This window comes from Perca fluviatilis, chromosome 12, assembly GCF_010015445.1.
Source record: "Perca fluviatilis chromosome 12, GENO_Pfluv_1.0, whole genome shotgun sequence".
Lineage (NCBI taxonomy): Eukaryota > Metazoa > Chordata > Actinopteri > Perciformes > Percidae > Perca > Perca fluviatilis.
The window spans coordinates 16,627,945-16,652,564 of record NC_053123.1 but is presented as its reverse complement, the minus strand read 5'-3'; the positions used below and the strand labels follow the sequence as shown (position 1 = coordinate 16,652,564).

The following is a 24,620-nucleotide window of genomic DNA, read 5'->3' as shown; positions in this document are numbered from 1 at the left end:
ATCTGAGAGACGCGCCCCACTTTTACAGCTCAATGTTGCGATGCAGTGTGTGGATGTGCAGAGAAAAGTTGGCAGAGTTGTCAACGGTGTCGGGGGCAAAATGATATAGAGGTGCCAGCCTTTGTAGTTTAAAAGGAGGGGGGGGGGAGGAGGATATTTTTTTACCACACTGGAATGGTTTGCGTAAAAGGCGCAAAACACGGGAACTTCAAAACGGAATTATGGATAATGTATCCAAACCAAATCAGTTTGTAGCAGTCTACAACTAACTTTACATTTTTAAAGACTGATGGAAGTTGACAACTGCGTCGAAAACCAACTACATTCATGGTAAGACAGGATTAATACTTTTAATCGTTTGCCCCATTTCCAAAAAGAAGAAAAAAAAGGTTCATATGACTTAACTGATGACCTCATGTGGGATTCGCCCATATTTCAGTATTTGCCAGTTTTCATCACTAGAAAGCAGAAGGTTGGACTAGCTTTATAACATTTAGTATGTAAACTGTTACTAAAAATGAGTTGTGCTTTTTGTTTGTGTTTGACCAGTCCGAGGAATTTTGTTAAACCAATGAGTTTAGTCATGGATGATCGTGGATCCCAGCCTCATCCACGGAGCTCTGGTCTGAGGTATGTAGAACTGTCATCTGGATTACCAGCTGTCAAATCTGTGTATTTTATCCATAACATTTAAGAGGGTGTGTCCAGTAACATTTTTACTTGAGATTCTTTAGAAATAGTAGTCTTAATTTAACCTCAACTGAGCCAAACCTCCATGCACCTAACATTATTGTTTGGAAAATAAAATTATAAAACAGATTAAGAAAGAAAAATAGAAACAAAGGCCTTGCTTCTTTCATCGTGTACAAATATACCAAAATCAAGCTCCCCATGAAGTGTCTAACTCTATGGTGCTGACTGAGGCAACCAGCTGTTTTCTGTTTTTTGTTTAAGGTGTGAGTATAAATGCCCCCTTTGTAAAATAATGCAACTTTCAATTAACATTCCTTTCACTCAGTACATCTCAGCAAAGTCACAGTTGTTGCAGACGTTTCAACCTTTGAACTCTCCTCATTTCCTGCTCTCAGGGTTTTACTGAGAAATTGCCTTGACCATATGTAGAGGTCATGGGAAGTATTTTGTAGGCAAAACATTGTGCCTCCTCTGTCTTCGTGATGAGTCTGATGATCGCTGCTCTTGTGGAAATCATGAGTTCACTGGGCTTGAAACTGATATTCTATAAAATGCACATTTGTCATAGTCAATAGTCTGAGAAATTCACAGTAAAAAGTGCTGTGAGTATATGACATGATGGAATCAGTTTTGGTTCAGGGACTCAGAGATGATGTCAGCTGCTTATATTTCAGTAGATGGAATCATTAAAAAAGGAGGGGAGTGAGTTTCCAGAGCTTTTTCACAGAGTTACCACTCACTTGTCTGCTGAGGTTTTTTTTTCTCCAGATTTAAGATAGAGGTGAGATGGAGAATTTGAACATATGATAGTTTCCAATCCAGTATTCCATGATAGCAAAGTTTCCAGTCCTGCCCTGCATACTATAGTTTCCCATTTGTAAAAAATAGCATTCCGGCACATCATATGCAGTTTACTAAAAAAAAAGAAAACACTCTCTTGGTGTGACTTTTAACCATATTTCATAAGCATTGTGTAATCTGGGAGCCACACTCCCTGGCAGTGGAGAACAGCAGACAATCTAAATCTCTCTGTGGTTTGACTTTTATTTGGAAAAGTAAACCGCACGCTTCTATAAGCTGCTGGGGTGTTGGGGGGAACGCACATGTTCTTTGTCTTATTTGTGGCTTCTTATATTTGGTGCCAATAAACGTGCTGCTTCATATGTGCAGTCATATGTGAAGATTTCATGTGACCCCCAAAGCTATGCTACATTTGTTATCTAAATACTGAATCTGCCAGAATGATGGGGCTGGCTGTTCTCCAAGCAGAGACACCACTAGCACACACAAGGCATATGGTACACTATTTAACATAAGGTAGTCTTAACTTCTGTACTGTTATACTGTGGTCATTGGAAAAGAGTTTTTTTTAAATGCAATAATCTGAATAATTAACAACCATTAAACCATAGCGGGTGCATTTTTTTCCTTTTTAATTGTAAAAAGAGCTGCAAAGATTAATTGATAATTTTTCCACTAATAAATTAATTGCCAACAATTTTGGTAATTGATTAATCGGTTTGAGACATATTTTATGAAAAAAATGAGAAATTCTCTGATTCCAGCTTCTTAAATGTGAATATACAGTAAACTGAATATCTTTGAGTTGTGGACAAAACAAGACATTTGTGGACATCATCTTCGGCTTTGGGAAACACTTATCAAGATCTTTCTCCATTTTCTTACATTTTATAGACCACACAACTAATCGATTCATCACAAAAATAATTGACGGATTAATCGACAATGAAAATAATTATTAGTTGCAGCCCTAATTGTAAATCTTCAAGAGGCATATCAATTCATTAAATCAACTTGTTATATTGCACTGCTTGGAGCTGGCCCTGCTAATTGGACACAGCTTAAACCATGATCTCACATGCCTGGCTTTCCTCAGGGTAGAATGTGGAATTAGTTAAGGTATTGTGAATCCCCACAGCTGTTTCCCGATATGCAGGCAGTCCAAGGGCACAGCTGCTCACATGAGTCTACAGAAAGTATGGCTGACACTTGAAGCAAGTGGGCATTGCGAGTTGAGACATTGTGACAGTCACTTGTTTTTGCTGTGTAACTTAACATTTCACAACTGTATGTGTGATCAACATTTAGGCTTCCAGTCTGTTGAAACAAAAGACAAGATAAACAAATCACAAGGCTTCCGAGAACACTCAAGCAAAATGCAGCGTCTTCTCCTCAAAATGATCCTCCAGAGACAAGGCTTTCTTCGTTCAGGAAAATATATAATTTGGTCTACAGCATGCTGACCTCAGAGAGCCCACTCAGATCTTCTGTGCTTGAAAAGCAAGATAAAGGATGCCATTCAAATATATCCACCCACTAGATGTAATAAAGCGAGAGGAAAATCATCATTAATGGCCAGCAAGCTTGTCCTGGCAATAAGCTGGTGTGTCTTTGTATACTGGGACGTTTCATCTCATGGCTGCTTTCTGCCTCACAGGGCTAAAACAGACAATATGGCTAACATCCAGGGGACAGGGAATAATGGTTGGCCTTTGTTACCACACTGAAGCCAACGCATTGACCGTAAATACCATTGAATACTGAGCACTGGAACACAATGAAACACTTTTTGTTAGTTATTATAACTCATTTTTCTTTTTATCTCTGAAGTTGACATGATTAAGTATTTTTATAATATTGATGTTGTGCACAACAGTTTGAATAGATTTGCTGCACAGTTTTTGCCTGAACTTGAATTTTGGGCCCTCTTTGTTTCTGTTATGCACTCTTCCAGGGCATAACAGTTGGATGCCTCCCACTCTCAGCCTGTGCAACACTCAGAATGACCTAACATGAATACGTTCTTTGTATACTCTCAATAGAAACTTTTACTTATCTCGATAAAATTCAGCATTGTATGTGACAAGTGAACACATTGCTTTGATTTGCTTGACCTTCATTATCTGTGTTTGTCTTGGTTCAATGAGATATTTATAAAACAAAAAAGCCTAGCCAATCAGGACTGGTATTAGTTGAGTTTACTACAGGTCTGTTTAACAAGAACTTGACAAGCTGTCTAGCAATTATCCAATCAATGACAAATCATAAATCCAAGCTTAAACCAATATTAGGACAGCAAGGTATAACATGGGAAATACAAAATTGCACACCTTAAGATGGTTCTCTAGATGGCACTATCACTGTGCATATGTTCATACTGTTATATCCTCCCAGATGTTTGTGTGTATGGGTATGATCACGCTAGTTTCTGGTGAATTTTGCATAATATCAGATTGGTAATGAACCGATATACTGAACCGTATTATCCCCTAACATACACTGTAGCAAGCTAATGAAGCACGGCATGACACAAACAAACAGCAGCCAGCAGTTTCAGTGAGGATATTCACTCTAACATCAGGGGTACAGTAAGTAAAGCAAGCAGAGCTACTTTGAATTAAAGATTCGATCACTTTGTTTTTATTCAAGCTGTATTTAATTATGTACCATGCCTGTGAGGTGCTGCTTTTTGTTCAAATTGAACTACAACATTTAGTTCATGCGGTAAAGAGGAATAGAAGTACATACAACTTTTCAGAGGTGAATATTGGCCACTCAGGTTTTTTTCAAGAAGATAATTGAAGGAAAGACCATGACATTAAAAGATGAGGACGGTTGTGTTCTTGCCTTGAGATAGTATGTGAGACAGGGTGTAACCCTAGTGACGCTAAGATTAAATGAACTTGAGGTTTGTGCAATACTGAATATTTTGTTTACACCATTAGCAATGAAATGAGATCCAGAATGGGCCTGTTTTAATGCGGAATTACTGTTTACATACTCACTTTAGAACCCTTAGTTCATGTGATGAGAAAAGAGGGAAAACATGCTGCTGTGCCTTTTTGAAAGATGCCACTGCAGACAATGCTGCATTGTTTCACATGAAAGGATGCAGTGTGATAGTTATAATCATAACTCCAGGGGGAGCTTTCTCTCTCACCAAGTTTTTTTCCAAACTGTTTTCCCTAAAAAAAAAACCACATATTTGGTCAAGCCACCAGAAGTTAGAATGATAATTGCCTTATCTTTTCTGTGCATCATTCTTGTTTTTTTTTCTTTGCAGAACCATAGGTTTGTTTCGGTACAATGGGTAAAAATATTTGAGCTGCTGTGAGATAAGGTGAGGGTAATGTACCATAGTAGACTCCAGTTCACAGAATAGAATGCACTGTTTGGGGGCATTGTAAAGAGAACTGAGAGATCACCCCGTATAATCTCAAATCTCATTACCTAACTGGCTGTTAGACCTGCTAGCCCACTGTGGCTCTGCTGTAGTATTAGGCACTGTACAACATGGAGTGCAAGAGTGAGCACTGCAGGGAGTAATACTACTGAGTGAAAATGAGGCGGCAAACGGATATTACACGCTGCATTGAAAAGCTAATAATGTCACAAGATTGGTCCTTAAATATTTATCAGAATTTTACACATGATGTTTAGGCGCCCTGAGAGTTTGAGTGTTACCCGGCCTGTGCTGTGGGAAAAAGGTTTTTGTTTTTCCTGCAATAATAAACGATACACATAGGAAGTTGGAAGTTCTCATAGGGTCCCTGTGCTCTTTTTCTCCCTAATCTCCTTCCATCCCACACTGCTTATGAAGTAATGGCCTTTCCAGACCCCCTTTAAAAAGCTTGTGTTTACTGTGAGTGACCTCTCACCAAATTACCAGCTGTGGCTCTGGCCCTGTGTTTTTCCTCAGGGACCCCACCCCCCTTTTCTCCTTAACTCCCCCCTGGCCTGCTCCTACACACTCACATCTCCATTCACCACTCTACCTCCTTATCATCTGATGGTATTAGGTGGTGGTGTTTGTAGAATGGGCCGCACATTCTTAAGTGAAAGTGTAGGGCTACTGATAACGGACTGGCAATGAGCACTTATTTCACCATGGACAGTCAAACTTATTGCTTCCGTACCAGACGGTGTACAGTTTGCTTTGCTATTTTAGATGAAAAGCTTTTTAATTTTAATATATTGTATATTAGTATAGTGTTGATTAACTGAACAATGACAACATCAGAAAGACTTTCAAAAGCGGTGCTCTCTCTGGCTGGATCTGTTAAGTGCAAGGTGCTGACGGCCTCTTTTGACAGCGTTTACTCACAATTGTACCTGACTGCTTTCATGAATGTTTATTGACTTTAGAATATTGTGTTAGTCACAGCTTTTCACATTCATGTTTTAATCGAAAATGAAATAATTATGCAATTATTGAAGAAAATGATCCCTTGGGAATTGAATGTTTAAGGAAAGATAATTGAATGAATCATCACAATCCAAATGTGAGGCTCCTCCTCAGTGTTTTACATGGAGGGAAAATATATGTTGTTTCATGCCTTTGTTTGTCAGTATCGCTGTCGTTCAATCGACACTCAACCGGCACTCAACCGACGCTCAACTGACAAGTATACTAGCATAATTTTCGGATGAGTCAGTTCTGCAGAAGGTGGGGATTTGAAAAGTTGCCAGTGTTCTTTCATAATAAAAAGCAAACATAGAAGTATCTGATCAAATTAGGGAGTGGCGAGTCCTTTAGTCCATCTGACTCCTTTTGTTGTTTTACTCTGATAATCACATCATCACCAGCACGATTAGAGTTATCGTTCATGGTAATTCAGCACATTTATTCTAGTCTTTGTCAAGTTGCTGAGCTACCAAAGGGAGTGCATGCTGCAGTGTGTTTCAGTGCACTGTTGCTCCACTGGCTCCACCCACAGGTTCATGTCTGCACAGGGAGGCAAAGCTGCTTACCTTTCTGCTCATGACCGCGGGGGGAGTGCCACTTACACACTGTGTGCTTAAGCTTTTAGAGACACAGCAAGGGGGCAGACAGGATTTAGGTAGAGGGGACAGATTTCTGATGTCACAGCTTGGGCGTGGCATTAAGGTGGGCCTTTTGAAGCAGTGCTGATAGAGTTAAAGTCTGTCTGACTACTCATGGGACATACACAGCAGAATGGAAATGATTTGAGCGGAAACAACCTTAGGCAAAGAGGTAAGAGCGTGGCATGAAATGTTGGCAAACTGAGAGGAAAAGCAGGTCTGTGACACCTGCTCCAAATGTTTGGTTCTTTCTCCTTGTAATGTCTTTAGTATTATCTTTACAGCGCAGCACAGCTGTCACTGACTTCCTGTAAAAGTGTTGGAGAGGACCTTGAAATATTTTGTGTACTAAATGTGTTTTGACTTGAAGTCGGGGTGTTGGGCATGTTTGAGCCTGTACATTTGACTGCACAGCTAGCTAGTAAACTGCTACTGGTAGAGTGCTGGGAGTGTTTTGGTCATTGGAGCATTGAATTGTTGCTCTTGTTTCTTAAAAATAATTGGGGTGTTGTTTGAAAAGTGTGACAGAGCAGAAGGGCCTCTTCAAAACTTGTTGGTTTCGTTGTACATGAACCCACCATTCCCCCAGGGGCCATCCTGCTACCCAGCAGCTGCTAGCATACCACAGTAGGCATTTCTCCTAATCCTCCACCTTCTCAGAACCTCAAAGGGAAGATACATTTCTACCAATGTTTGGTCTGGTTTCTTCTCTGGGCCGCTCCCACTTTCTCATTGCTACATACATTTGATACAGTTTTTGCCTGAAGGGATTTTAATTGATTGGGTGGAAAGAATACACAGAAGTAACTGAAATGTTTCTGGTAAATCCACGCCAGCTGGACCAAAGTGTAGGGGAATGTAGAGAATTTCGATATTCCTTTGTTCAGCTGGGTGACTGCTGCTGATATTATGATTAATTTTTATCATTTTTGATTACTTATAAAATCACAGATATGTATTGCCACCATTCTTCAAACATTCTCTCTCTCCTGTGTGTCTCTCTGTCATTCCATCCTCTTCACACATAAGCACAAAAGTATTTGAAGTATTTTTACACAAGGAGAAGCATCTGGATATTATACTGGCCTTTTCGTTTTACTTTATCATTTTGAGGTTGGTCAGTAGAAGTTTAGCTAAAACCTAATCAAACAGATTTTAGATTTTTTTTGCAATTTTGTGAGGCACAACACCAGACGTCAGTTTGAAGTGTTTTCACATATTCACATCACAAACCAATTGAGGGCTAAACCAAGATGCTACGTTCAACATATCATAGCATGCGGTATTTATTTTTCACAGTGCATATTTGCTTCAGAGTCTACCCACTGAAGCTCACAAGATCATATGATGAAACATAACAAATGGCACAATGACAGCAGGCCTGTTATTTCCTGGTAGGCTGTGATCATCACGTCTGTCAAGCATGTCTTCTGGTATTGAATGGGCTTGTTTGTGAGTGTCAGACCTCCCAGGGAAACCCTGTGAATGAGGCATCAGCAAAGTCAAGCTTCAACACGTCTCCTCTCATTCAGCAACACATCCTGGGCTTCTGAAAAAACACAGGCCTGGGTAGCACAAACAAACCGGCCTGTGTGTCCGTGTCTGTCACCTGTTCGAGGTGTCTTGAAAAAGTCACTGATGACACAGCTGTATACTGGGCTGACCCTGAGTCTAAGGCATGGCCATTGTGCGGTATATTCTTTCCATACGAATTAATTAAAATATTACATTGTATGTTTTTCTATTGGAAGTCACGACAGCTGTATCAATTAAATAAATCAACTTACAAGGCTCAGTTTTAGAGCATTTGTAAAATGTGTGGAAAAGGAAAAAAATTAGATACTGTGCTAAAGGATTATAATCCCATTGCCAGATAAACAGTCAGAGACATGAAATCAGGACTTTGTACCCAGTAGAGACAACAGTGTGAATGTCTGTTTTAGCTAGTCTGTTGACATATTTGCAGGGAATTAATGGCCTTCATGGTTGTATGGTGGTTCCACACCTACAATGTGTAATCTGTTATTATTCATCACTCCCTTCCTTACTTCTCTATGCCCTTCTAAACTGACCAGTTGGGGATGAGAAGGGTTACTTTTTAACACTTGAATAACTGACATCAATAACTGTAATTTTCCCTTGGGGATTAATAAAAGTATATCTTCTTCTTTTTAAAGTTAGGTCCCATACTGCTGCGATTGTGTTTGATAAAATGAACAACAATGACAATTTAGCTGTTTTTAGACCTAAAACGTAAGCGTTTGGCTTCAGGCTGCTGCTCTCGGAAGCATATGTGTACAGTTATGGAAATCAGTCTTTTACATAATGAAATTCTATGTAAAGTGGAAATTTTGTGTGCTAATATCAAAACATTCTATCCTTAGGGGACGAAGTGATACACTAGTGGACAAAGTTGATGATCTTGCGTAAAGCTTCTCTAAGGGGTGACACACACACACACACACACACACACACACACACACACACACACACACACACACACACACACACACACACACACACACACACACACACAAGTCAACCTGAATACAACTCACAGGTGGGACTAAATCAGTGTTCATGTGTGACCAAAATGGACACAGATCCACAGGGGAGCATGTTAGTACATTTTATGATGATTTTCTTTTTTTTAGATTTTAAATAAAATTGTGTCTGTCAACATGAAGCTCAGCCATCAGTGAACTTTACTGCAAGACTTTGGACTGCATTGATTTGTCTCGCTAAAATCCAAACAATTGGAGATCAAAATGGTTTAAAGACATTCACATTTTTAATCTAATCCTAATAACTGAATTTGAAAATACAAGGTGCATGCATCGGGGTTATGAATGTGCAGTTCTCTACTTCTTTCCTCTGATTTCGACTTTCTTCTCAATGGAACAGGCTTTGTTCGGTTTATTTGATGGAAATGATGATGGGCAGATGGCGGCATTTACTTTTCATTTCAGTCATCCAGATCAGTCAGTTTGAAAAACAACATTTTTCAGTAATTTAATTTACTTTTTCATAGAAAACAGACAAACTCCAAAACATGCTGACAGACATAGACAGCCCTGAAAATGGATGTATCAAGAGAACCTGACCTTATGATGTTGTTATGGCCAACATGTCCGCATACATGTGCCTTCTTGTAGTTTTTTGCCACATGTCAAATGTTAAGTCCATAATTCACTTCTAGTTGGTCTCCAGGAACTCCTCCATTTTTCATTAAGAAAAATGTCTTACATTTGCCTACTAGATCTTTGTCTGTCTTCTCCAGCTGCTTGATAACTTTGTCTGGTGTCTGGCAGTAGATTTTATTTTGTCTGCTAAAAGCGTCTATCGCTGGAAACTGGGTTGATGAGAGTGGTTAAGACCGAACCATACTGTAAATGTTGATTAATGGAGCTTTAATTACAATGCAAATTTTATACAATGCAATGTAATGGGGACGTGCAAAATATTAAACTACAAGTAACCATAGCAACAATACTAGTCAATTACAAACTAATGATTGGTTAGGTCAGGTTAGGTTAGCATGGTTGGATACTTGGACTTCCTGTTGCTCTGGTCTTTCCTGTTGCTCTGGTCTAAAATCATCTGGCCAAAGGACTACAGTTGAAAATTAGCCGGCTGGCTAACACTGGCACATTTACAGAAATGTTGATTAATGTGTGTTGTCCTTTATAAATAAAGATTAAGAAATAAAGAATAAGGATATCTAATTAACTCTGAAGGACCATGGTTGCACATACATACATACCTACATTGACAAGATTGTCAGTTTAGTTTACAGGTTTTTTTTCGATTGCTAAACGACACTGGTCACAACTGAAACCACATGTGCAAAACTCTAACTACAGTCTGCATTACCAACAGTCACCTGAGCTTAAACAGTTCACATCACCTGCAAAACTCATTCCAAGCAACACAACCCTTCACACACGTCTCAAAACAGGCTCAGTGCAACCAAACACTATGAACAATCCTCACTGAGATAACACACACTGTCACTCAGAACACAAGGTACACCAGACTGAATGGAAATCCTCAGTTTGCTTACCTACACTATGTTACTGTAATAGATTCAGATAATAGTTCAGAAGTTTTACAAGTTTTTCACCTCCATTACTTTGTGAAAAACAGTAAGTGCACAGTTTTACTATAGTAAAGGAAGTGTTTTTCACATTTTTTTTAACTGTGTATGTAACCTCAGACATCTTACCTGGACATATTGGTATCTTATTTATTTTTATATAAATTTAAAACAAAAAGTAAGGAAATTTGTGTTTGGTGGATTATTTCTCTGTGGTAACAATGCCTTTTGGCAATAAATCTTACACCATTGGAAAGCCTGTTTAGTTCCCTTTCAAATGGTGCCCCATTTGTAAAGAACATGCATTTGTGGGATGAGCAGCAGCGCAGAGTATGTGGGTTGCGCCCATGAAACATTTGCCAAATCTTCTCTGCCATTGCCAAACAGGTTATTTTGCTGTTGCTATTGACACTTGTTTTGAGCTTCTGGTACCCCCAGGTGCTGGCAATCAGGTGCCTGATTGGCACTCTATCCTCCAAGATGACAACGCTCACCCCCAAAGGGCGGCGTTTATCAGAGACTACCTCCAGAATGTGGGAGTGGAGAGGATGGAATGGCCTGCCAGCAGTCCTGACCTCAATCCCAATTAACACTTGTGGGATCTGCTTGGGCGTGCTGTTCGTGTCAGAGTGACCAACACAACCACGTTGGCTGACTTGCGACAAATGCTGGTTGAAGAATGGGATGCCATCCCACAGCAGTGTGTGACCAAGCTGGTGACCAGCAGAGGAGGTGCCAGGCTGTTGTGGCTGTGTATGGTTCTTCCACACGCTACTGAGGCTCCTGTTTGTGAAATGAATATTGTTAAATTGCCAATATGTCTTGTCTCTTCAAACTTCAATTATCCAATCCACCAAACACCAAACGAGTCAATGGCAGAATAAGCTGTTTGGCATTGGCAGAGAAGATTTGGCAAATTTTTCATGGGCGCAACCCACATACTCAGCGCTGCTGCTCATCCCACAAATGCATGTTCCTTACAAATGGGGCACCATTTGAAAGGGAACTAAGCAGGCTTTCCAACGGTATAAGATTTATTGCCAAAAAGCATTGTTACCACTTATAAATAATCCACCAAACACAAATTTCCTTAATTTTTGTTTTACTTTTAAGTTTTTTTTATTTATATATATATATATATATATATATATATATATATATATATATATATATATATATATATATATATATATATATATATATTGTGTGTGTGTGTGTGTATATGTATGTATGTATGTGTTCACTAACAATTCTAAAACAAGACACCTGCTTAGGCTTTCAGCTAAAATTGCAATCAGCAGTGTTTGAAATGCACCAGGCTGAAATCCAATCTGTTTTGAATGTGTGGTTAACCGTTTTGACAGCAGTGTGTTAGCATTTGAACAACGCAATCACAATATGTATCACAATACACAATCACTACACATTCGCAACTTGAGTAGAGTCTCGGCCGGTGTCTTGATGTCCAAGCCAGCAGCAAGAAGCCACAGTTGGTTCCTTTCTGGATCTCCCAATGGAATTTTGTGGAAACTTTGTCGTGCCCATCTGTTTGATTAATTTTTTACAATTTCTAAATGCACACTGAAACACCATGTTGCCAGTCCTTAGTTTCCAATCCAATGCTTCAATACCAGTGTCCTAGGCTACTACTAGGTGTCCTGACTGTAGTGCACTTCTCTGTTTACTTTTTGGCGCAGTACTACTAACCGGAGCAAAGTAAAATTCCGCCGCTGCTTAGAAACTAGTCCCTCAAAATGTAATGCGATCATTGAGATGCAAGGGTAGTTTTATTTCGAACATTATTCTATCAACAGACATTTACATCGATAATCTTGCGTTATAATTTATTTGCCCCGGGTGTACTGTGGAGTGGGTAAGTTTTTAATGGCAAGCTAGCGGTTACTGTTGACTTGCGCTAGCCTAGCACCAGCGAACTCTGCAACTGGAAAGACTGGATATAAAGTGTTGAAAACGGTCTCCACTGATAAATAACACACTGGCTAACTTGGAAATGAGATCCTATGTCCAAAATTCTGAACCACCCCTTTAAAGTCATGGTATAAGTGTATAGAGTTTTGAAAACTGTGTTCAAGCAATGAAAAACGAACTAGAGTATGGTTCACATGAGCTGCTGCTGTGCAGACTTTAGTTAGAGTTTTGCACTTGTGTCTCCAGTTGTGCGCGCTGTCATTAAGCAATCGAAAAAATTTGTTAATCACTAGTCTGACTCACCGGATGTAGACTCACCGGATGTAGACTGTTGGTATAAAGCCTGCCATTGGCTGTCTATAGCCGCTATCTCCACTATCTCTTCAGTTTATTTTTTTCAAGAAAGTTTCAAAGTTGTTTCTGTCACATATACCAGAACAGAATCAATAAAAAATAAACCGTTTACAGTATTATTTGTTATTTGGGTTTGCTCCTAATTGTCTGTGCTAGATCGTGTGGCATTATCATCATGGCAACTGGGCTCAAAGAGGAACAGATAAACAAGTGTGTTTGTGTTGTGTCCCACTGCTTACTGCTTGTTTGTTTTTATGTTGCTGCCTCAGCTCTTCTTGCAGTTTCTCAAATTATTGCACTGCGTTTTGTCTGGCTGACTTACATATGATTAGATAAAACAGCACACGTTGCTCAGGCACATGCATGGAATATAGCACACACACACACACACACACACACACACACACACACACACACACACACACACACACACACACACACACAAAAACAAAAAAAAAAAACGTGTGTTTACATTTGCATATATGTTATAGTCTCAGTACAGCCGCTGCCATAGCAAGACTAATAATCCCTTGCTAGATGTGCCTCGGTGAGTGACCTTGCATTGCTCGGATTCCTTTGTTTAAGTAAGCAGGGCCCCCACCAGAGACTTTACTGGCTATAATGCAAGGCATTGGCTCTGCAAATGCCTGTTTTTATTATGTGCCGACTGAATGATGTGACAAATGTCTCTAAGGCTATTGATTCCTTGGCCCAATAAACAACTTATAATGTTGCGGTACAATAGTGTGTCATTAGCTGACCTTGATGAGATTTTGCGTTTACTTTTGTTTGCTATCATACCATCTGCAGCTTTTTAATTTTAAGTGAACGGTAACACATAAGAAAATGTGTTCCAGCTAGTCTTAAAAGCTTATAATGACAATCCTGCTCAAATCAAATCCATGCTTTTTGTTTACAGCAGGTTTTTATTGTTCACCACCTCTTGGGAGCATTACGAGAATGGTGTGATTATCTTAAATGCGTCACGGATTTACTATAGTATGAGTGTCCAACAGAAAATCTTGGTATGAATGAAATCAGTGGCATACGAATTATATTGGCCTGTGGCATACCTGGTCAGTCTGTAACTTTCGCAACTGCTCTCTCCTACACTGTATTATTGATACAGTTTCCAGGAATGTTAAGCCAAAACAAACACTCAAAACATCATTCAAAACTGAAATCATCATCATAGTTGGTTACACTGAAAACAAAATCCTAGCACACTAAGTACTGTCTGTTTAACGAATGCATAGGGTGTTGCCTCTACACTAAAAGGAACATACACTACACTTTAAATCAAGTTTTACCACAACATAAAACTATAAAACGCAGTGTCTACAGTTAGAGAAACTTTATCCTGTGTCTTATTATCTCTCACATGTCTGTCTATTCACAGCCATTTCTTCAAGCTCAATGGGTAAATCTGTCCACTTGGTTGTCTTGTGACTTGTTTGCAAAGTGGATTTGAGCTTTTTCATGTAATAGCCTCACTGCTTTCTAAAACCTGAGGAAGAAAGGATTCCTTTCATGCTGTCTGCTGCACTTTGATTTTCAATCAGATTATTGCCTGAGATAGCAGAAACAAATTCAATGTTGTTTTTATAAAATGCACACAAATGCACATACGTGGGAAAACCATTCATCTCTAAAGTGTTTGTCTGGCTTGTGTCAAAGTAAAACAGACGTTTTACAAATGCTGAACCAGCTCTGAGAATAAATTACACTTTTTCTTGTCCAACTACAGGGTGTCGACCAAAAGCAAAGCACCATCCCCACCAGGACTGAAAAGGCTGGATTCCCCAGGTTTCTCCCAGTGGTACCCAGGAAACCCTCATTTAACCATGGACCAGAAGGAGAACCTTATTGATAAAGACCTCTCTCTGGTTGTGGTTCTGCCAGGCGGAGTAGAAGAAATGACCACAGTCCATGGAAGGTACAGTTCGCGCACTGTAATGCAATTTGAGCGAGGAGACCATTGTTCATACTGAACATTTCAATATCACATTAAACGCTACATCATGATGTCAGATTACGTCATCACATAAAGTGCAGTTCCAGTCAGACTGAGTCAGATAGGTGGAGTAGCTGAATGTGTGGTTTTAGTTCATATTTGTACTAGAAGCATAATTGATTGCATTTCTTTATTTTTGTTCTATCTCCAAATGATGTGAGTAAAGAACTCCGAAGATTCTCTAGACTGCTTGCTGTGGTGCAGTAAGAACACGCAGATCTTACAGTTTTTTAGAATAAGGTCTGTGTGTCCTTCTATGAGTCTGCTCACTCACACAGCTCAGACTTTCCATCAACAGAGTTGACTTAAGATATCATTATCTTTCTCACAGTTTACAAACATTCTTTCCTGGGTGTCTTTTGCACCTTGGCCTCTTGAGAAATGACTAAAACTAATCCAATATGAAAGGATTAAGCACTGAATTCTTTATCTTCTTTTCTTATTCTAAATCTGTTCTAAGTGCCCCCACAACAAAGTTAATGCTTTATTTTGAGGGTTAAGTTTAAGGCATTATGTTTAAATTGTATGATCAGTGTCGGAGAGCTCCATGCGACTCCTGTTGCTAAGTACTGCAACTTACTGTAAATTTGCTTTGTATTGTTTCCACACATTCTGCACAGCTTCTTTAAATTTAAACTTTTATATTGTGTATAATAGGTTTATTTCTCTCAACAGTTAGACCTTCAATGATGAGTCAATTAATCTATTAATGATGCCAAAGCACACATTTTTTTCTCGATTTCAAAATTGCTTCGATCAGAATGTGTTTTGCATTGTGTAACTGGCACTTAACCTTATTTCATCACGTCTCCCTTTTTATGCCAAACAAATTCAACACATTTTTTTTTTCCTGTCCATCTTTTTTAGCAAACCTCTAATGGATCTATTAGTGACGCTTTGTGCAAAGTATCACTTGAACCCATCGAGCCACACCTTAGAACTGGTCACACCCAACAAGAACAACAGCAAACTCAAGCCCAATGCTCTCATAGGAACTTTAAATGCAGAGAAGATCATACTTAAACCTAAAGGGGAGGATAAAAACAAGAAGACATGTCCTCAGATGCCTGAGGTACATTAAACACATGACACCATGCTTGTACATGCAGTAAACACCTTTATTTGTTTGTGGTAAAAGTAAAAAGATTTCATCAAATCAAGTGGCACATTTTATCTTCTCCAGGCAACTGTACGGATGGTGATAAACTACAGAGGGACCCAGAAAACTATACTACGAGTCAGTCCTCGAGTTCCCCTGGCTGAACACTTACCAGCCATCTGTGAGAAATGTGAATTTGACATGGAGACCACAGTTCTGTTGAGAGATGTCCAATCACTGGCCCCTTTGGACTTGTCCAGCTCTCTTAATGATTATGCAATAAGGGAGGTTTATGCAAAAGATACTAAAGGTAAGTACTAATTTATAAAAAAAAAAATCAAACCTTGCTGCTATGCGGGAGATTTTTGCATATTAAACATTCAGTGTTTGTCATACTGTACCTCATCAGCTCGCGGTGTGTTATTGTTGTATATCCCACTTGTTCTGCACTAAATCTCATGCTTGTTGACCTTGCAGGACAACCTGCTTCTCCTGTGTGTCCAGCCTCACCAACACATGCAGGTATTTTAGTTTGTAAACTGTATGATTGCTATCAACAGAGCTGTCATATTTCTGACCAATGTTATCTTACAACTGTGTTTATTTTTTTCAGGAACAGTAATGCCGGGCAAAGATAAAAATCAGAAAGAGAAAGAAAACAAAGGCCTTTTCAGCAAGTTTAGAAAAAGCAAGAAGAAATCTGACCAGGTAATGCAGTGTGTTTTAATGTACTGATTATGCAAAGATACAGCTGTATCAGAAGGTAACTTTCAATGTTCAGAGGGAGGTTTGTTGACTTTGGTTTGCCATTGGTTGACATGCACTATGTTGTTTGGGAACAGGCCTCTTATCATGTTCCGATTGGATGTTTGTTCTTTAAAGGCAACGACAGCCAGTGCCCCAGCTTCTCCTGTGCTTATGAGCAAGCCTCGACCTCTCAGCATGGCATTACCTAGCTCAAACTCGTCTCCGCTCAGCTCCCGAACACTACCCACCGATGTGCCAAAGAAGAGACGTGCACCCCAGCCCCCAATCCTTGTGTCTCAGAGCTGCCCCTCGGACCTCAGCACTCGCCGGAGACTCAACTCTGAACCTACTGCCCAACTGGACAGTGACCACGTGAGTGAATATTAAGACAGAAGCTCTGACATCTCAGCATCGCTCTGAAGACTTATGGTAGAATGACAGCCATGTGATTTCTGTGTTTAAGCACATTGATTATATTACTTAATTAGATCTTATTATGTACCATAGATGGCTGGTTTAAGTCGCGGGTCCTCAGCAGAGTCTTCACTGAAGAGAACCAAACGCAAAGCTCCTCCACCACCCACATCCCCTAGTGCTGTTGTCCCAGAAACGGTTCTTTTGATGAAAATGTGCAAGGTTTGTCTTACATTTACGTTGTAATTTTCATGATCACTCAGTGGGGCTGCAAGGTTCTTTTCATACATCAGGATTATTCCACTGCTGCTTTGAAAATAAAATATCGCCTGTTCTGTGATGTTTTGTCATGTGTACTTTGGCCTTCAAAGATAAAGACAGGTATTTTCGAACTGTGCAGCCTAAGCCTACAATTTATATTTGATTTGACTATCGTGCCTCCTAGTGGCCATTATTGAACATTTTAAACACTTTCTATAGCCCTGTTAAGATACATGAACATGGAAACTACAGTATATGGTGGTCAGAGGATGGAAAATTATTCATCTAATTATGAACTCTGCATATTCTGCTTCACTTAAGGATTTGTGCGGCACTAGTTCTGCTTTATGTAGTGTTTTAGCTCTTGAGCTTCGTCTGCCTGCTTTTCTGGTCTCTATGCTCTACCTCTTTTATCTACCTGTGTTAACATTCCTTGAGGCAGGCCTTTAAGCATTTTGTCTCCTCTTTCAAAGCATACACTCACTTTTATCTACTCAAGAAATGTCTTTGTAAAAATGAAAACCACAAACAAATGTATGCTGAGTCATTTTTGCTACATTCCAGAAAATTGTAGGTTCTGAATTCCCTGGTAGTATAATTATCTTGCTTTGACATACTTTCCTGTGATTGTGTAGACACATCTGACGCTCACTGTATTGTCCTGTGAGGGAAGCTCCACCCATCCTGTATACAATTATGAGCTAAAACAAAGAATATTTTTCCAACAAAAATTAACTGAGGTCTGATCCACAAACATAGGGGATTTATTGTGGCTTACATTACTGAAGTGATAAAGATAAGAGAAGACTAACAGCCTTATATAAAATTGGGTTGTCGGTCATGCGTTTAGTTGCAATTTTAATTTGCCGAGGTTTTGACATCTCTGCCGCCACACTGATACATCGGAGGTAAATGGAAGTGTGCTTGAAGCGCTCAGAGTATTGAAATTACATTCCAAAAACAATATCCTTGTTACTGTGGACAGTCCACAGTAGAAAATACTAAAAACTATCCAAGGTCTTGGTTTTCCTAAGTAATCAGGATAGTGTGTCTGTTGAGGTTCTCAACTGGTTTTAGCACCACAAACAAAAATTAACTTTACTCAAAGTGTATTCTGATTAGACATTGCACAAACTAGTGTCCTGTATATTCCACACCCCATAACGATAGCAATTTTCTTTCTGTCTCTGCGTCTTCCTTTTTTTGTTTTCTTTATATATTTTTACTTTTACTGTGTTCAGAAAACCTCACAACTCTTTTATTTCCCCATAGTCCCTTGACTAGTGGCATACCTCTCAGACTTCATCAATAGAAAATGTAATCCCAGACTTTTTACGACTGCTGTCTACATGTATACACCACCATTTCCGTCCTCCCATTGCTCCTACTTTTCAAACACTTAAGTTCACAGAAAAGATCACTTCCTCTGCTGTTTCCCCAACAGCCCAGAGCTGCTCAGTAGAGCGAGACATCAGAGGCTGAGAACAGTGAGAAGCTTGAGTTTTGTTTAAGTGGCCTTGCAATACCTTTTGCTCTCTGCTCCTCTGTGATGCACTTCCTTTGGGTGCTAAATTAAGAACTAGACAAGGGAGACTGAGATGTAAAAGATTATTAAGTGGAATTTATTCATCAGAATAAGCTTCTTTTATTGAAAAAGGCTGAACGTCTGTACCTATGAGTACTAGAGTACTCTGATAGTAGATAAATACAGTTGAAGGCTTGGTTTCTGGTGGTGTAAAAACAATTGCTAAAATAAATTAAAAATAATGACTTAAAAGCAGTTAAAGGACTTTTTTAATTTTTATTTTCATACTATTTCTAAAAGTTGCATTAACAATTATGAATGCATTACATTCCTTTGGAAAAAAGATATAATGTGATGTTGGACGCTTCACTGATCACCAAGCAACATTTTACTTAAGATGCCATGTACGGTAAATGTGAATGATTTTACATGACTTCTTTATGATGTTGTTTACAGGGGGTGCAGCTGCTAACACACTGGAAGAGATTATGGAGCAAGAGGAGACCACTGCATCTGTAATGTCTGCAACTGCTAGTGATACCCAGGGAGAGGACAGCAGCCTCAACATGTCTGCTGATACTTCATTCCATTCCCCGTCCCCAGAGACTGACAAACTGAGCACAGTGTCCATGGAGGGAAATGGGGAAGATCAGTCTTGTGATCTGTCCTCAGATGGCAAGTACGAACTCTAGTATGACTTCTCCACCCTCAGACATGTTTAAACATTGGTATTAGCAATACTTTGAATTCTCTCTTTGCTTGACTTTTATAGACAACTGCAGAGCACAGTGAAAGATTCTGCAACTCTGAGTGATGTAAGGACAACTGATGGCACAGACTCCTCTGAACTTGCAGATACTGGTGGGTTTGCACTTGGATTATAGTGATATTGTTCATATCTGTGCTGTGGATATCTTGCACCTAGTAATGTATTTCTTGAATTTGCCGTACTATGCCAAAGTTCAAGTGTTTTTGCTTGTCAAAGTCAACACACCTGTCTCACAATACAAATTGTCTTTTCTGTACAGATAGTGCTCCATGTCCAGTTGAAAATGTAAGCCAACACCCAATCTGTGAAGAGTCTACACCTCAGAGTGTCCAAAGTGATTACAGTACTGTACCCAGCAGCCTCCCTCCGCCTGTGATGCAAGATGCAAAAGCACAGGCCTCTGTTCAGGCAAACACTGAAACCCTCGCGGGAGCAGACTGACAGGTTGAAGAGCCTGGTGGCCACCAGCACATCACGCCCCCACTGGAGAGGATGCTCAAGTGCAAACAGATTTCACACCACTACCTGTGCCTCCACAACAACACATTGACAAAGTCCCTTCCTCAGCTAATGCGCCTGCCTTTGAATCATCGGGAAATAAAGATACAGCCACTGCAACGGAGGAAGTGGACCCGCCTGATCTCAAACATGCCTTATGTCACACCTCGGAGACCTTATCATGCCAAGACTCAACACCAAGTGCTCTTGCCACAACAAAGGCACCATCTATTTATGCCACAAACTCTGAGCCAAAGCCCAAGCCTTCCAACGAGCTGACAAGGGACTACATCCCAAAGGTGGGGATGACAACGTATACTATCGTGCCTCAGAAATCTCTGGAGAAACTGAGATATTTTGAAGTTGCACTGACACTGGAGCTGCCTCCTGAAGCTCCAGAAGAGGGCCTTAATATTGGTTCTCTTCAGTTGGAGGAAAGCACAGCACCGAGGGGACAGACGGAGGTCTCAAAGGAAAAAAGTGAGCTGCACTCTACTACACCCAGGGAAGACTTACTGACTAGCACTGCTACTACTCATAACACTGTTAATGGAAGTACACCTGAATTCATTGATTCCTTGTCACCAAAATGTTTACCTAAAGCAGATGACAAGATCTCATCCTCGGCTAATGGGACATCTGAAGGAGGTTCACCAGCAGAGATAAAGGAGATGAAAATTCCACCCGCAACTAAACCTAAGCCTGGTTCTTTCCGCTTGGCTCAGCACAAAAAAACACCTGGGTATTATGTAACCTCAGCAGCAGAAAAGAATCTCAGCGCTAGTCCTGGTTCTGGCCAGAGGGAGGCTCAGGGAAGTGCAGAGAGAGCAAAGTTACCACCCCCTCCTCTACCACCTCCTGTGCAATGTCAAGAGGAGACAACAGGGGCCGCTAATTTTGCGCTGAGCCCTCCTAAAAGGGATGACAAGAATGTAGCCATCATGCAAATGAGTAGGCAAAGTAGTTTGCCATCTAAAGAGCCAAGCACAGGGTTAAGCTTGGAAAAATAAGAGGGCGTTATGCGCCCCTAGGCCCTATTCTCCTGCAACCCCATCGCCGCCCAGGCAGTGTCCTCTGCTGTGAAAAGGGAGCCAGTCCCTATCCCATTGGCCCAAATTACGCCCAAGTCTCCTCAGTCGCCAGTTTCACCACCCTTCTCCCCAATCAAAAGTCGCTCTTCAGTCATAGAGTTAGAAGGATTATCTGAACACAAGGTGAGTTCTAATAACACAGCATACTTACATTTAAATATCTAAATAAAGATGAAAGCAGCAAAGAGCTAGTTTCTACTCATGTAGAAACCACTGTCACTGGACATAGCTTTTTTTATATACTTCAACTCCTACACAGAAATATTAATGCTTAAGTAGAAGAGCCCTTTGCACTGCTGAGCAAAGCGTGTGTCTCTTAAAAGAGTAACATAGAAGTGGAAAAGAATGTGACTTATCCCATTACTGCTTTGGTTTGTTTGAAACCACTCTTTGCAATGGTGGGGGCTTCCTTTTTATGCTGTATCAGCAATTTACACTGTCACTCTCATGAACATAAAAAAATCTTATAAGTAGCAGAATTTATAATAGTTTCTGTGATCTATTGAGTTGAATCAGCCCAGGATTTAATATAAACTTTAAAAGAGACTTAGGATTGGGCCTGTTTTTACCTATTTGAAATACTATCATGATGTTGAAAGACCAAAATTCAATTATTACAATTACAATTTAATTATTTCTGCAGAGATTCCACACAGAATAGACTGAGTGATGAAGGCTGTATACCCCATAACCCATTGCTATCTGAGCTTTAGATCCATAAAGTCAATAGAACTTGCAGTTGTGACTCTACACTACATTATAATCCAGTGAAATATAGAATTAGATTTTCTGTACAATTTATTATTTTATGGAAAACCTGTATTACTGGTATAAATTGTACAGTAAAGATTTTGGCCTTTTTACATTCATTATAAAAATAGACATCAATAGTTAATGATAGACCAGCATCAGCCCTGCACTTAATAGGCTCTTTTGACCTGTAGAAATACTGTATTTACTTTTGTTGGACTCAATATAGTTGTTTTATAGACTTTAAAAATACGTATTAAAAGGTACTACAGTCTTGCTTCTTTTTGTCTTTTTATGTTGTCTGACACAGAAGTCTTCAGTGATCACATAAATTGGTGTCTCTTTTTAACATTGTAGGATGGTGAAATTAGAAAGGATGGTGACAAAGACTCCACTCTGCAGGGAGGAGAGGGTGAACCACCATCTTTTACTGGGTTTTGTTCAAATGGAAGGAGAGAGCAGTCCATAGCAGTGCCTGAATTCTTCTGATGAAACAACATCTACTGTAGGCAAAATCAAACACACATTTCAATATGATATAAAAATCATGCATAAATCATGCATAAACCTTTGTATTTTTTTCTTCCAGGAGGATCTTATCCTGTCTACTTTGAGCTCTCCAGAGGTTTTTTATCACATGACACAGTCTTTTATTTTACCTCTTCGGTAGTCTCCAACAGTGTACATAAAATGATGTATTTTGATAATTAATAATTGCTGTATTTTTTTTATTTTCTCACATCATTAAATACCCCAATATCCCTGGTGCTGACCTGCATATTTTAATGTTCTCTCTTCTTTATTTTGTGTGATGATTATCTTGCATTTAATGCATTAGCCTACTGTTGTGAGTGAACAAGAACGGTAAATGGGAACAATTCTATAAATTATTAGAAAATGTATTATCTGAATAATACTGGATGTGTAGGACAGACCTGACCTATGGTACTTACTAGATGCTCCTTTAGATTATACATCAAATCTATATTTAAATATTGCAGAGTTTTGATTAAGCTATGCAGAAATACACTGATGTGCACATCACACATGTTCTTGTCAAGCAGTGTTGTTATGAATAAAGCTTTTATCATTTCAGTTTCCTTTAATTATTTGCCTTCATTGAGTGCATAAATGATGCAGACTGTATGTATTGTTGTTGGCGGCTGCTGTTGCATACACTGCTGAACTCCGATCCCGTTGAAAACAGCCTGTTATTCACAGGTAAAACGTGATCACAGTGTGCGACGTAGGGCACGCTACAGTAGAACACCTGTGCTACACGTGTGAACAGTTCATTCCGTACAGGAGCAGCGGTATGAAGACTCCGCTTGAGGCGCAAGGTAAGAACAGCTGTATAAAAGAAGAAGAAAAACAGTCCAAATTTCAAACTGGTATTATTTATTCGGTTCAACCTGGCGTAGATGGAGCATGAGGAAGGACTGCTGTAACGGAGCACCGTGCATTTTCAGTCTTTTGTTGTTGAACCTTTACCTTCGTATTTATTTTATTGAATTGCAGGATTCTAATTTGTAATGAAAATTATGAACCTACTATGAACAATTCTCGCAAAATGTAACGTTAAGAACGTCGATAATGTTTTGAAGGGACAGTTGCGTTAACTAAGCTTTCCCTTTTGCATTTCTCAACTGTTCGGACAAAACTTAGCAAACAGTTCTCATCAAGGTCGAGCTTTCTGCCACACGTTTCTAAATAGGCCTAACATATACGAATATGCAGACGTCCCCGACATTTACAGGCTATTATCAAAGCATCTATCTTTCAAAAGTAAAGCTAATTTAATGTTAACCTCGTCCAACTGTTCTCAATTATTCAAATACCTTGACATGTCTATGCTAGTTGAAACATAGCTCACTGTAACAGCGTCCACCAAAGTGTTGAATTCGAGACCGTCAGTGTTTACAGTATAACGTCAGTTAACGTAAACGTTTGCTCAGGTGCATAAATGCAAGGACTTTTGTGTTGCAACGTTTAACTTAATTTAAACGAATAACAAAATATGTTACTTTTAACATTCCATGTAAAATACAGATGATTAAGTAGGCTGCTATCACACCCTATAATTAACATACATTTATTTAATTGTACAAAATAATTTACCTCATGTAGTTCTAAAACGGTTCCTAATTGCAGTCAGTTGCAAAACCATGAATTAAATTTACAATTTCCATAGAAATGGCATTGACTGAACCCTCCCTATTAAATTCATACATTAGAACAGAGTTTTCTGTTATTTCAGCACTTCACTGACAAGAGGACATTGTGCTAAGTATGTCATTGAAAAGAGAACTATCTCATTTTCAAATTAGATGCCATGTCACCAAGGGGCCTGCACCAAAACTAATGCTATTCTTTAAAAAAAAATAAAATAAAGAAAACGCACATTGGTACTGTATCACAATAGCTTCTTTGGACATTTTCAGCATTATAAGGCAACTTGCTGGAAATCAGTCAGTTGTCCTTCCTTCTCAACAACTTTGCCATGCCAGAAATGATGCAATGAATTCAAGTGAGGACT

At 39.4% G+C, this 24,620-nt stretch overlaps 1 pseudogene; it reads left to right on the top strand.

Annotated features, from left to right (window-relative positions):
• The first annotated feature begins 9 nt into the window (after positions 1 to 9).
• Positions 10 to 22,588, top strand: LOC120569757 (annotated as a pseudogene).
• The last annotated feature ends 2,032 nt before the right edge of the window (positions 22,589 to 24,620 follow it).